The 15,422-nt window shown below is 42.5% G+C and overlaps 1 protein-coding gene across 8 annotated transcripts in view; it reads right to left on the bottom strand.

Annotated features, from left to right (window-relative positions):
• Sh3kbp1 (SH3 domain containing kinase binding protein 1) overlaps nucleotides 1-15,422 on the bottom strand; it is a 333,950-nt gene that overhangs the window by 75,849 nt on the left and 242,679 nt on the right. The window lies entirely within an intron of this gene.

The following is a 15,422-nucleotide window of genomic DNA, read 5'->3' on the forward strand; positions in this document are numbered from 1 at the left end:
ACAGAGACAACTTGTTGCCATAGTGAGGTCCATCTGACAGGAAGCAACAGTGAGACTTGATATATCTACCTTGGGCTAGTCACTTCAAACCTTGAAAAGAGATAAATTCGCAGCCAGGCTTGTAAATTGACTAACTGAATATGCCATGATGTCATCTTGAGCTCTTTTGTCTAGAGTGCAAAGGGGTCTATTAGATCTATTGGACAGTTGGCTCTCAAATCTGGCTGCACATTAGAATTATTTGAGAATTTAAATGTCCAAGGCCCAGGCCAAACCCATCAGCAATTAAATCATAACTTGGAATAGGGAAATATAAGAAATTTGTAGTTTTAAAAAGCTCCTGGGGAATTCCAAAGGCAAGTTAAGAAGGATCCTTCTTGTTTGGGGATTAAAATATGTCAATACAGCTTTTAAAATGATGGGGCTAGTCTGAGATCCAGCACTTCTAAGCATTTCTCAGGTCACTGGACTGCTGCAGTTGCTCTGTGACATTTTTTGTTTGTTTGTTTGTTTTTTGAGACAGGGTTTCTCTGCATAGCTTTGGAGCCTGTCCTGGACTTGCTCTGTAGCCCAGACTGGCCTTGACCTCACAGAGATCCGCCTGCCTCTGCCTCCCGAGTGCTGGGATTAAAGGCGTGCGCCACCGCCACCCAGCCTCTGTGACATACTTTGAGTTCTGAAAATGGGGAAACATTTTTTTTTTAAACAAGGCTCTGTCTTTACACTGCAGACACCAAAAACCCAATAGAGTGAGTAACACATACTGATTCTGGCTAAATGGATAAACAGGTGGATGGTTTAAACTTCTTTAGACTGTTTTCTACCCTCTGAATTGTCATTTTGTTAAAATTTAAGTTCTTAATTTTTTGAAAATTTCACACATGAGAACTGTATTTATACCATTTTGAACCCTGTCTCTCCCTCCAACTCCTCTTGTGCCCCCAATCCCTCTCAAATTAATGACCTGTTCTTTTTAATTTTTTTTTCCGAGACAGGGTTTCTCTGTGCAGCTTTGTGTCTTTCCTGGATCTCACTCTGCCTCTGCCTCCCGAGTGCTGGGATTAAAGGCATGTGCCACCAACGCCCTGCTTTAAATTATTTTTGCTGCATATATATGTGCTTATATGTACACATACCTACACAGCTTATTGGTATGTGCACAACACATCCCTACACCTAAGGCTCAGGGAACACTGCAGAAGAGTGATCAGAAAGACTGTAAGAGCCAGAGGCCATGCCTGCTGTGAGCTAGTGTATTTTAAATACAACAAGAGAAGTTGCATCCATAAAATTTCAACAATATGAGTGCCTAAACAACACCTGCACAATCACAACACCAATTAAAATGCCTATGTTGATGGGAGACATTTCACAAGGCCCATCCCTTGATGAAGAGCCATAGGCTAGCAATGGCTGCTGAGAGCAGGGGCATCAGTTTTCTCCAGGCATGAGTCCCCTGTTAAGTTATCAAAGCGCATGTGGTCAGCCTTAAATCCATGCACACTTCCATTTTCACACAGCAAAGTGAGATCAAGTTAAACAGGAAGGGCAGGTCCATAAGCTAAGCTTCACCTAGCCAGCCAGGCTTATTTATTGATCTGCACTTAATCTGAAATTATCTGTAGTTACAGGGTGAGGAAGCACCCACAAAAGATAGTATCACATTTTCTCAGAAATTATAAATGCCTTGCTGGAGTTCAAAGGGAAACATGCAGCTTAGGAAATCATATGTCAACCCCCAAAATGCAAAGGTAAGAATGGATTCACCACCTCACCCAAATCAAAGAGAAGACCTATTCTATTCAAGCCTTCTAGTGGCCAGCTAACTCCCTAGCACTGATTTTCTATAAATTACCCAGCAAGGCTGCTTTAGTGAGCACCTCAGGTGGCTGAGGTATGATGTGAGGAGAAACTGTGTGCTGACCAATTTCAGCACAGCTGTTAAGTGGGCCTCGGAATGCCCTGAGGAGAGCCTCACAGCTCAGCATTCATTCACAATGAAGAACTGTGGTCTGATATTTACTCCTGAGTGTCTTCTGCATGGTGCTTGGGAGAGGGCTGCTGAAAAGCTCCGTGGAAGTTGAAGCCCAGAGCAACTGGGCTCCACTTCCACCTGTTAACACCCCCCTCCAAGAGATGCAATTATGCTATAGAGCTGAGATGGTTGCTCAGAATTCCCTGAGCCCAGAACTCAGTTACTAAAGCAGGCTCATCCACAGCATGGTTCATGAGGTGGAAAGGAGAAACAAGAACTATATGTTGTCCCCATGTCAGAAGAAGAGTTAACTGGGAAAAGGGACCCAGAGACACAAGAAACAGTCCTACCCACAAAAATCACACAAGTCCTCTCCTCAAGAATTTTGCCATATTCAAACAGCAACATGCACCAAGGTTAACGAAGCCATTTATTCCTCTGTGGTTCTAGGAAGCCCATCCACTTCTGTAAAGTCCTGGCCTTCTTATTAGGCAACAATTTATATACTTTTCTATATTAACAACCGAATTTTTTTTCATTTTACATATTGTATAACTAAGCAAATCAAAATCAGGATGCACATTAGCACATGTTGATGTCTGAAAACTGTACTCGGAAATGCTGCCACATCTTTTACAAGCTACCCAAACCAAAGCTGCTTCTTCACATAGTGAGTTATTTATGATCACAGGCTCTCCAAAAAGCCTGGATTTTCTTAACTCCCTGGAGATAGTACTGAGTTTTGTTATGGTGGGACAGTTACTTACTGATCAGCCAAAGCCTGGATTGGGGAGTTTGTTTGAATGGGCATAGGGCAGCACTATTCCTATGTCTGAATTTTCTTGGTTCTCAAATGGATAGCAGAGGTGTTCAGTGGCCCTCATTTTTCTACCGTGCATGACCAGAATGTGCTGTCTCCCAGTACTTGTGAGCCCTAGGATGTCTATTCCACTCACAGCCCTCCGAGTCCTCACTTCCTGAGCAGTTGAACGAGGCTTTATACCTAGTATAATATTCGGCCAACATCCAAAGGGAGCCTTCCAGAGATTTCCAGAACTCTTTTTATGTCTCACCTCTCTAGAGTTCTGCACTTGGTGAATTTGAGCCTTCTCCACAGCCTTTCATTTCATTTCATTTTCTGCTTCCGCTGTCCCATGAGACTGCTCTTCTTTGTCTGGGCACTGCCCCATGCTGTAATTTATATAACACTCCAGGCAAAAACTTGAACTCCATCCCTTCCCTTCTCTCCAACATCATGTCCTTGTATTATATACTGCCCAATGCCTCTACACAGCTGCTCAATATATTTTGTTAAACTTCTGAGTTCCCTACAACAAGGGGGAAGGCTATCTAACACACTTTACTCTGTTGTTGATACCACCAGAAGTTATATCCTCTTAAAAAGACTGGCTCTTTAATTGGAGTGAATTAGCTGTATTCTAGGCATAAGCGAGCCCTAAAATCCTTCAAAATCAGAGCTGTTTCAAGGTCAGATTCCCATAAGGAGTCCTTGGGGAGGACTATCTGAAATGAAGATACATACTGTCTAACTCTCCTAGACTTTCCTGTTTTTGAACAAAGGTGAAGCATTCTTAAGCTAAAACAGAGTCTGCATTACACCTCTTTATACAGGAAAATAAACACACCCAACATTTTCCTGATCATGCACATATATATAATGATACTGTTTTTATAACACAGGGCTAGAGGCCAAAGGTTGTTGGAAGCCATCATCTGAGGCTGGAGGGAGGGAAGTTCCAACCACCTAAGGCCCTTGAATATGCCCTGGCAGGCTGAGATGATCACTTTCCTCACACTCTTGAAACCTGTTCACAGAATCTGATTAGGAAATGCTAAAGAAGTTAACCTTTGAGTCCAGGAGTCCTAAGAAAGAAGAAGCCCAACCCGAATCTTAGTCCCCATAGAGCAGTGGTCCTCACCCTTCCTAATGCTGCAACCCTTTAATACAATACAGTTCCTCATGTTGTGATGACCCCTAACCATAAAATTATTTTTGTTGTTACTGCATTACTGTAATTTTGCTACTGTTATAAATCATAATGTAAATAAGTATCTGTGTTTTCCAATGGTCTTAGGTGACCCCTGTGAAATGGTCATCTGGCTCCAAAAGTGGTTATGACCCACAGGCTGAGAACTACTGCCACAGAATGAACAGAGCTCCCACAGGCATGGAGAGTCACAGGCCAGAATGAAGAAGACCTAAGGCCCCAAAGGCCTCTGTGATGACACTTGCTTTCCCTCTCCTACAAAAAGTATTTCTGCCTGGAGCCTCCTCAGAGACCAGCACCCAATGGAGGCTGTCCTGTTGGCCCAACTCCAGGGGTACCACTCTTACCGGGACCTCCTGGGGTTGTCAGGGCATCATGGCTGTATAGGTGGAGCATAACTGAACGAAAATAAGGACATGACTCCTAGGTGTGGCTGAGGAGACAGGTTTATTGTGGAGCTGAGGGAGAGAACAGCCAGAGTCATCTGGAAGCGTCTAGACTGACAGGGCCATGGGTGGTGGGGAACAAGAGAGGAGGAGAAAAGAAAAATGGTTGAGTTACATAGAGATCAGAAGCTGGGGAAAGGGAATGGAAGCCTGCCTGGCCCCTGGGCTGGAGAGGTTTAGGGTAGAGGGTGGAGTGAGAATTGATGGCAGGAGCCACAGGCACTGACTAAGACTTGTCCCAGGTTTCTTTGGGACCTGACAGTAACAAATATATCATAATTGGTTTTTTTTTTTTTTACTTCATCTGAGGAATATATAATCTTAATTCTTCTAAAACAGGTCTATGTTTTGGTCTTTCTTATGAATAACAGAATAAAATACCTTCTCCCTCCACAAAGCCACTTCAAAAGCCAATGCTCACATGGAAAGGGTGTGATACAGACAGGTCTTTCCTATATCCTTGTAATCTGACTTTAAGCACAGAAAGCAATAGAAACTGTCCACAGCATGTGAGTAAGTCATTCAGAAAATTAAAATCATCTGGGGGCACTTTCACATTTCTCTCTACCCATTTAAACATAATCCAATATTTGAACCCATGGAACAGTACATCTTCATAGCTACTCTTCATTTTCTATTTGCTTGGTAATTTACGTTGAGATGACTGCCACATGGTGAATCTATAAAACTACTTCTAATGGCGCCTTTGCTTCATCTACAGCACACGGCTAAGTGCAGCTCACTTCTCGAAGACGTGCATCCTGGTGCTGAGTTTTCATTTTCATTTCTATTTAGAGAAATGTATGGCCTCTGCATGTCTTCCTTCCATCCAAAGGATAGTGGCCATGGCAGAAAATCATTTTGCCACATTGATAAAGCCAGTGCCATCCCGAGAGCATCTTTCCTTGTGTTTTGAGAGATTTTCTTAGCTGTTCTACCACCTCAAGGGCATGCAGAGAGGGTAGTAAGTCAGAAAGAGGTGTTTCGAGTCATTGTACGGACAAGGACTGGGAAGGAACAGGAGGAAGGGTACAGGCATGCTCCTTCTGAAGGTCAAGAACTGCCAAGACAGCTGCAGTAGCCAGTAGGAATTCTTGCCTTCTGCTAGTATTCTCTGCTGGGACCAACCTACATTTCTTACAAGAAGCTCTTTTCTTTTTGGAAAGCTTATTTGCTGGCCTAAAAAAATATGTGCAGCCTTTCAATCTACACTTAGCTGAGTTAGCCTCTAGGCCAGTGCAGTAAGGCCTCTGTTGGGTCTACCTTAGACCAGAGGAGTATGGTAACATCTCACCCATGATGGGGGAGAAAGGGCACAGGAGCAGGAGCAATGGAAGAGACCCAGGAAAACTCGAGATAAAGTCCAGGCCTTGAAACTTAGGTCATTTATACTGGGCAGCGGCTAGGGGAGCATTTTGACTCTGATGCCTCTGAAGTAAAATCAGACCCACAAACAATATTCACTTAACACGCCAGCATGTTCAATTTTGCTGAAATCCAATTTAACAGTGTTTTTGTATGTGTAGACTATCTAACACCTCTTCTATAATTTCATGAATAACCATGTTTTACATTTCACATGTAGGTTTAGGTTTATTTTGAGTTAAATTTTTCATAGCATGTTGGGTTTAGATTAAAGTTCATGTTTTGTTCATGCCAACACCATTGTTTGAAAAGATTTAAACTTATAAAAAAAGCTCTGTGCATGTGGTGTGTGTGTGTGTGTGTGTGTGTGTGTGTGTGTGTGTGTGTGTATGCACAGCACACCACTGCACAAATCTGACAGTCAGAGGAGTTGGCTCTCTCCTTCCACCATGTGAGTCCCAAGGATCAAACACTGGCTTAGAGGCAAGTGCCCCCCCAACCCCCACCCAAGCCACCTTTCCAGCCCAAGATTTAAACTCTTCAAAGTATTTTTGCATTCCTGTTAAAAGTTAATTGGCTGGATTTTCTTTTTCTTCAGTTTTTGAGACAAGGTTTCTCTATGTATCCTGGAACTCACTCTCTGTCAACCAACCAGGCTGGCCTCGAACTCACAGAAATCTGCCTGCCTCTGCCTCCCCAGTGTTAAGACATGCAGCAACTGGCTAGATTTTCATGGGTCTACTTCCAGATATTCTGTCCCAGAGGTCAGCAAAGTACAGTCTATGGGCCAAAATCTATGAATAGTTTTTACATTTTAAAATGATTTTTAAAGCAGAATAAATTTTCAAACAATATGAAAATTACACAGTATTCAAGTTTAAATGTTCATAAAGTTTTACTGGAACTCAACCAAACACACTCATTTACCTCTATGGCTGCTTTCCCTCTACAATGTCAGAATAGCAGTTGCTGAAGGGACTGTAAGGCCCACAAAGCCTAAAAATACTTGATTTCTGGCCCTTTACAGAAGTTTGCCAAGCCCTTGTCTAGGACAGGAGGATCCTTGTAAGAATCCATGCAGAATCCTAGGGGCTCTTTAAATGCCAATAGAAGAAATACCAAAAGGGTAGAAGCTTTAAATAGAACCTCTGAGAGCCCCGAGGAAGGCAGACAGGAGCGCGTTTAATCACCCGCTATTCTCTCCACCTAGGGCTCAGCATAAAAGCCTTAAGTAAAACTCTCTTTAAAATGATAAATTTTACTTCACCATACAGTTAACTATAAAATGAGGAAACTGTGAGTCCAAAAGATGTTTATTTTAATGACTTTTTACTAAAATATCTCCATGAGTCATAAACTAAGAAAAAATATTTGTAATGGAAAAAAATGACAGGTTAATGGCATGCACATAGGGTATTTTCTAAAAATCAATTGGAAAATGATGCACAAAGATTTCAAGCTCACTAATAATTTTTAGAGCGCCAAATTTGCAGAGGTTAAAAGATATTAGCAGAGAACAAAAAGAATGGTAATATCCAGGGATGACAGGGATTGGGAAACATTTGCACACACTCCTGTGGGGAGACTAAATTAGCACCATCTTTCAGAACATCACTTAAATGCCCTCAAAATACACTGATGCAGCATTACATTTAGCAATTTATCATCAGGAAATAATAGCTGCTAACATTTATATAGCAGTTACTATTGGCGAGGCTTTCTAAGTGCTTTGCCTATTGTGTTCGTCTGTTTTGTACCATTATAATAGAATGTCTGACACTGGATAAATTACAAAGAACAGATTTAGTTCTTACAGGCATACGAGGGGACACCAAAGGCTGAAAGGCCTGCATCTTACAGCATTATCATAGGATAGAAGACGGAAAGGCAAGAAAGCATGGGCAAGAGAAAGGGGAGGGGAGCCTGAACTCATCCTTTTATCAGGAACCTACTCCAGCAATAATGAACCCATTTCCACAATAATGGCATTAACATAAGTCTAAGGCATGGCCCTCGTACACCACTCACATCTTTAAAAGTCCTACCTCTCTCAATTACTGTGCTGGAAATTAAGTTTTGAACACACGAACTTTGAGGAATATATTCAAACCACAGCACCCACTTCAATTTATTTCCTCTTTGCAACACCAGGAGGTAGGTGCTATTATTGTCCACGATTCACAGATATAGAAACTGAGGCAAGGAGAGATGAGCAGTGTACCCAAGGTTATATGTAGCTAGTAGAACAATGTAGGGATAAGGCCAGCAAATTGGCTCAGTGGGTCCAGTGTGTAAAGAACTTGCTGCAAAGTTTGATGACCTGGGTTTGATTCTTGGGACCCACATGGTAGAAGGAAAGAACTGACTCCTGTAGGATGTCCTCTGACCTCCACACTCAAGCAGAGGCAGACCCATGTCCCCCACGTGCAAGTAATAAATAAATGTAATTTTAACCTGGGCTAGAGAGGTGCCTAGGTAGTTAAGAGTGCTTCTGACTCTAGCAGAAGACTGGAGTTCACTTCCCAGCACCAAATCAGGCAGCTCATAAGGACTCCAGCTCCAGAGGCTCGAATACCCTTTTCTACTCTCCATGGGTGAGTGGAAGCGCGCGCGCGCACACACACACACACACACACACACACACACACACACACACACACACACACCCAATACATTCATATGAACATATACAGAAATAGAAATAAATTTTAAAACAGAAATAGAAACTAGAAGCAGTGTTTCAGGATAGTGTTGCAAGGATTGCTGATGTCCTGCAACTTAAGATTAGTGCTTAGGAGTATGACAATAAGATTGAACAAATAATCAGAGGGTCCCTTTAAACAGTTTCATCTAATTAGCAAAGGCCTATGAACCTGGAAATTTGTGCCATTCATAAACTCATCTACAAAGGAAGGAACCATATTAAGAGCCACCCCAATTTTGGGTAACACTGTTTCTGGCTATTAGTAAACCAAAAGGAGGACCTCTCCCTCCCCAAGCCTTACATTTTCATCTCAGTTAAAATCCTGCATGTGAAAAGCTATGCCAGGCACAGTGAGGAAGCGTTTCTATCCAATGCATTTAAGGAATTATGATTCTTCTTATCCATCTGAGTATCCTACCCACTTTTAAGAGGAAGACAGCAACAAGCAATATTCCTTTGACTTTCCAATGCTCTGAAGAATATATACATTGTGACTTGCGTCTCAAATAAGGATATACCTAGTCTAACAAGATGGGCCGTATGTAAGAAAAAAATTCTATGATATAAATGAGTATTTGCTGGACATTGACATTTTCAAATGTGTGCAAACACAGATGATCCCAGACCTGTGCTTAGCTTCCTCGTTCACTCATAAAACATGTCCTTCTAATGGGGCTGTCAGGATGTCATCATCTTTAGGGTGACACCTGCTAATTTACTTCTCACCCATGGAACCTCCTTTAATCCTAGCATTTTAGCTCTGCTAAAAGCTTCAGCAATTCTGAGAGAAAGGGTCAAGGCCAGCAATCTATTTAGTTGAGTGGCTTTTTTTATATCAAGCTAAAGATCTTTCCCTGAGATTCCCTAAGAACACTTGTATTTGTGGAAGCAATCTTACTTCTTGTAGGAAGCAAGGAGGCCTGAAAGCATCTTCCCTGTACATAGATATTTCAGTTAATTAATGAGTTAATGAAGAAGAGCAGAGGAAGGGAAAACTGAACATTAAAACCTCAGAACATGTCATCATTGAAGGACTTGGAAAGGAGATAAAGCCTCCAATCTTTCTTTCTTTCTTTCTTTTTGTAACAGTAACAGTAAACAGGGAGCTAAGCAATCCCTAGACCTAGAAGAAAAGATATCATCCAAATCCACTCCATATGGGAAAGCAGAAGACAGCAAATGGAGGGTGCACATCACACACAGTACTAATTGACATCAGGGATTCAGGATGGGGCACAGTGAAAACATAGAGTGCTTGCAGAGCATCCAGCCACAAAGCCCTGGGTTTCATCTCCAGTTCCATGTGGACCAAGTGTAGTGTAATCTGTTTGTAATCCCAGCACTTGAGAGGTAGTAGCAGGAGCACCAAGGACAATAATGAGTTTGATGTTAGCCTAGGCTATGTGAGACCCCTGTCTTTAAAAAACTCATACCTAGCACTGGACTTTTTGTTAACCTCTGATATCTAGTGAGAGCATTGCTATTCTGTTATGGGGTAACTCAATTCTCTCTCTCTCTCTCTCTCTCTCTCTCTCTCTCTCTCTCTCTCTCTGTGTGTGTGTTTTAGAAGTTTTTATAGTAATAGGTGTGTGTTTGTGTGTATCTTAGAAGCTTCTATAGTAATAAGTTTCTCTATGTCTTTTTCAAAAGGTCTTTGGTGTTACTGATCCCTAAGGGGAAGCACATACCACAAGCCCCCTCCCAAGGTTCAGAGATCTTTGTGGGAGAAGGGGAGAAAAGAGTGCAAGAGCCTGAGGTGGTAGATGGATGACTCCAAGGACACATTATCTTTTGGCCACAGCATGGCAGGTGCACAGGAGCCCACAGCTGGTGCAATGGCATGTACAAACCCGTGCAAGCACAAGCCAGACTAAATCCCAGCAAGGAGAGACATGGTTCAATGCACAATCCCACCAAAAGCCATGGGACTACTGGCAATTGTCAGCTATCAGAGAGGAAGAGACAATTTGCTCTGGGAAACTATGTAGCTCTTGCTATGCCTCTCCAGTAAAAGACCATATATCTAAGAATATTTAGGCAACATAAAATAGGGAGGGTTTTTTTGTTTTAAATGACACACACTTGGGTGGGGGTGTGAATTGAAGAGTTGAGGAAGTGAATATGATTAAAACACATTGTATTGAACTGTCAAAGAATGAATAAAATTAATATATTTTTTTTAAAAAATAAGTGACATTAGCCCTGGCTGGCACATCCTTTCCTGTTGACAGGCTAGATGGAAAGTGATAGATTCTCATAGGTCAGAAACAAATTCTTAGTAGTAATAATATCATTAATTAAACAGGAAAGTCCAGATGCTAGCACTGGATACCAAGCAACACTGGATTACTGTCAATGAATGGATAACAGTCATCCCTGGGACTGGTTGAGCTGCACCTACCACACATGTCTGACAGCCCCACAGGAAATGAACTCTGTCCAGAGTTGCCACCCTGTCTGGCCCCCACATCCCATTCAATGGGAAGTCAGAAGACATGCCTGTCCTAATGTTTCTATGTTCTGGGTCTCTGCTCCTCTTCTGTGATCAGAAAAGAACACTTGTGGTCCTAGGTGACTCCTATCCCTACTCTGAGGATGAGGCAAGATGCTGAACTTTGGATAGACCCTTGAGGAGAAAGGAATGGTGCTGAGGTGTCTGGAATTTTGCTAATGGCTGCCCGAAATGCTGCACTGGGAGGCAGTGGCCCTGCCAGCACATCTCGTGAGTAATAAATGTTCAAGCAAGCGTTGCCTGAGAAAAAAGAGAGACATGAAGACATGCCAAAGTAGCAGTGAAAGAAGTTGGGTGGGTTAGTATTTTATCTGACTCCATCCCCATGACATGTCTAGCTCCAAATATTTGGAAGTAGGAAAAAACAAACTTCTAAGCTTAGAACTTGTATTCACCTTTGTAACCCTATCACCTGTTCCTGGTATATCACAAATGTATTTCAATGAAGGAAGGAAGGAGTGAGGATTGTAAAGGAAAGAAGACAGTGTACAAATTAAAACTGTTGCCAGTGGGTATCAGAAGATAATCCTTATGATTCAAGATAGCACTGCCATACTCCTGCAGGTCAGAATGCTAGGAACTACCTTTATGTAGTTCCATGGTCTCCCTCCCTCTTTAGAGGACATCCACCAGCTTTCTTCCATGACCATCAATAGTACCTCACGTCATCTAGCTATCCACTCTGGCCATCCCCACCACTCCGGCCAACAGTATTATATTCCTAAGCACTAACTTTAATGGTTGAAATCAGGTTTCTAACAATGAAGACTGCACAGTAGGGAAACAGGCTAGCCACGAAATTTGTTTTCTGAGCATCATTTACTAAGGAGTCAGTAGGAAAGCCTTCCTCCTGTATGGGGGGGGGGGGCAGGCGCTGCGACGATAGGCTCACTTTCCCAGCTGGCTTTACTCTGCCCTTAGTGGGTGCTAGTCACAGCAAGCACCCGCTCCAGCAGCAGCTGACCTCACTGTGGATCCATGAGCTTTCTGCAAAGCTGCTCTTAGCCCTTCTCCAGTGAGCTTTGCCACTAGAAACCCCGGGCTAGGTGTTGAGGCACAGGCCTGTAGCCCCAGCACTCAGGAATTCCAGGCCAGCCTCAGCGCGTAGTGAGTATAAGGCTAGCTGGTGCTATGTGAGACCCTGTCTCTAAGTAAGTAAAAAAAAAAGAAAACCAGGCAGAAACCACACCCAGAGGCTTTGAACCCTTCCTGCACATACTCTGAACGTCAATCAGAAAAGTGGGATGGAGGCGGCAGAAGCACAGAGACACAGGAGCTATTTTTAAGAGACTAGAAATAACAAGCTAAACACAGGTGTGCTCTGCACACATCAAAATGTTCCCAAATCCACAAGCCTCCTTTCTAAATAAAAACAAATCGGGTTGCCACATCTCATCCTAGTTTCCAGGGACACACAAATAGTTCAGATCTTTGCATCTTATTTCAGGACCCACAGAGGGCTCGCAGACACCCACTAAAGGTGTCTGACTCATTTTCTAGAAAGCCACACACATGACAATCTCGAGCTGAAAAAGGAGGCCAGTGCCTGCTCTGTGACTCCTGCCACAGCACAGAAAGCAGGGCAAAGGAAGTCGCCTCAGCTGACAGCCAAAGGAAACCTCCACTGCAGGTGGGGACGTCGTAGGGACTCACATAGCAAATATAACGGAAATGTGAAAAAACGGCACCTCAGCTCTTCTACCTCAACTCACATGTACAACAAACAGGTACAGGTACAGCAAAACGCACATTTAACCACTTGTGATGAAGCTATTCATTTTAGGATAGCTTCTAATCATCTAAGTGAATTTCTGGGTGACTCATCAACTTAAGAAGAGGTAAGAATTCTTATAATATCAGCAGGGTTTTTACAGGCTTATATTCCATTTTTCCCACTTTCAGCAGACAAAAAAAAAAATAATGGCATATTTTCTTTCTAAAGTCTTGCTAAAACTTCACCCACTGAATTCTTAACTATTGCAGGTGGATTTTTGAGACCACCTTTACCTACTTAATGCTCTAGTATTCATTCCTAACAGCAAACAGGGACCAGGCTCAGAGCTTAAGATTCCTTTTGCTAAAGTTTAAGAAGGAAAAGCCAGAATTGACGTTGACAAGAGCTAGGGTTATAGTTACGGCAGGCAGATTCACTCCTGTAAGACATGCCTCATTCCGTGTCTTAACAAAGAGTCACAGTAAGCTGTGTGGCCCTGGCTTAATGGCTGAGGACACTGAGGCGCAGAGAGGGTCAAGCCACATGCCCAAAGATTAATCAGAAACTGTGATACCTTGGTTTCCCTGAGCTGGAAGCCTACATGACTCATTATCTTAACATGCCACTTTCAAGGACAAAGTTGGTAGAAATGTTATGACAATAAAAATGAAATCTGCATCAGTAGAGGATAGTAAGAGACCTGCTTTCTCAGTAGATCATATAAAACAATAATACAAACAAGATAATAGGGCATAACTGATTTTGGTTAACCAAAAAACTCATAAATTACTTAAGCAGTGTAAGTTAAGTCTGCTTTCGATATTAGCTGTCATGAACACAACACACACGCATACATACATACACACACTAAACAAATAAATATGCCTTTTTAAAGACAAAAAAATTAAGTGGACAGTCAGAGATCATTCCTACAGGTATGTACATTCTCAAGGTCAGTCCCATGAGGACAAAGGAATAAGATGGGGACATATGGTAGGTCTCTGAGAAAAGTTACATGTTCCAAAGCCAAAATGTCTGAGGGAAGAAGTAGCATATCTCCAGACTGGATTTTACCACAAAAGGAAGAAAAGCCATTGAAGACTTTGGTTGGTGCACGAGAGTCCCAAATGAAACATTGTTATGGGGTGTCAAAAAGACGATGCTGGGATGCTAAGGATGGAGCAGTAGGGTAGATGGATCTGGAGAAAGCACCTCCATTCTTCACCACCATCAGAGCACTTCTCAGCAGCTGAGGAGGAGGCTCAGACTGTTCATCAAGCCAATAAAGCAAGCCTGGGCTCACTTGCATGCTCAGGAACTTGAGTGAGAAAGGGGCTTGTGGGGCTGTGTGGAGTTAGGGACCAATTGCCTAACAGTATGTGTATTCTTGGCCTAGGAAACAAATGTGTATCGGGGAAATGGCAGCATCACGTTATATTAGAAAATCACTTCCAAGTGTATTAACATTTGAAAGGAGAGAAATGGTGTGCAGCCCACAGAAGACCATCTTGAAAGGAACCTGTCACATTCTTCTGTTCATGGGTACCTACTGAATGGCTGGGACTGGTAGAGGTTACTTTTCAGACCAAGATCTCCCTTCCCTAAATCAGACTCCTTTTATGAGACTGATCCTAGACTGCAACATACAGGACAACAAATCAAGAAACGAGTGTGTTTTTATCCTGCACAGAATGCATTCAAGTGGCAAGGACTGGAGGATGGGGTCTTAATGAAATTGCCATCTTCAGGTAAAAGAGAAACCATGGTGGTATTTCCTTTTATCAAACCTTCATAAATGTTCTTAACACACTAGGGTTTCAATTAAAAAGAGCCTCCCCCTCCCTCTAGAAATAAAAACAGAAATAAAGACAGTGAGTGCATCCCCCTACAAAGAACGGCAGTTACTTAATTCCCTGATTCTCTGTCAGCATAAGGGGAAAGTGTTCTATTCTTTTCCCTGCATGACTAAAACCAATTATCAGTGCTAATTATTAAAGTATTTGCATTATGCTTCACACCCATTTAACAACTTGCTTATCCCACTTGTTTGGTTACAGGTCTGATTAAAAGTAGGAAATGCACTCAGAAGAAGAGGGAGGGGTAGGAAGAACAGGGAACTGCCTCTTGCAGAAAGGAGCAAGGAGAGCATTGTTCCCCTCCTCTTCTTTCTTCCTGCCATATTCAACACCCATGGAGTTACACTGAACTAAGTTAGGGGAGACTAGTTCACAGTAAAAAGATGGACGAGTTCTTAGAAGAGGGAATAATTTACTATTCTAGAAAGGTGTTTGCATAGCTGTAGTGTTGTTCTGCATACTACATTCACTGAGTCCATGAGAGGGTCAACATTCTCCCTAAAAATAAAAAAACCCTCAATAATCACTAGATGGTTGGAAGCTTCTTAACATCTGGAGCACTTCCTTCACTGGCATCTACAGGTAGAAATAGGCGATGCCATAGCAGTCCCCTCTCTCTTGGTAACAGCCACAGGGATTTCCCCAACCCAAATTGCTTGCTCCCCTTCCTATCCACCTGCATCATGCATCTTTTAGACTGACAAAGCTTCCTTGTCCCATAAGTGCTCAGGTGACTGTGGTGATCTCTAAGTCATCCCGGCATGTAGAAAATAGCATGCTTTTAGCCACTCACCCAGATACAAAAAGAAAACTACTTTCTACATCTTGAAGATTACCTGGC

This window comes from Onychomys torridus, chromosome X (genome assembly GCF_903995425.1).
Source record: "Onychomys torridus chromosome X, mOncTor1.1, whole genome shotgun sequence".
In the NCBI taxonomy this organism is placed as follows: domain Eukaryota; kingdom Metazoa; phylum Chordata; class Mammalia; order Rodentia; family Cricetidae; genus Onychomys; species Onychomys torridus.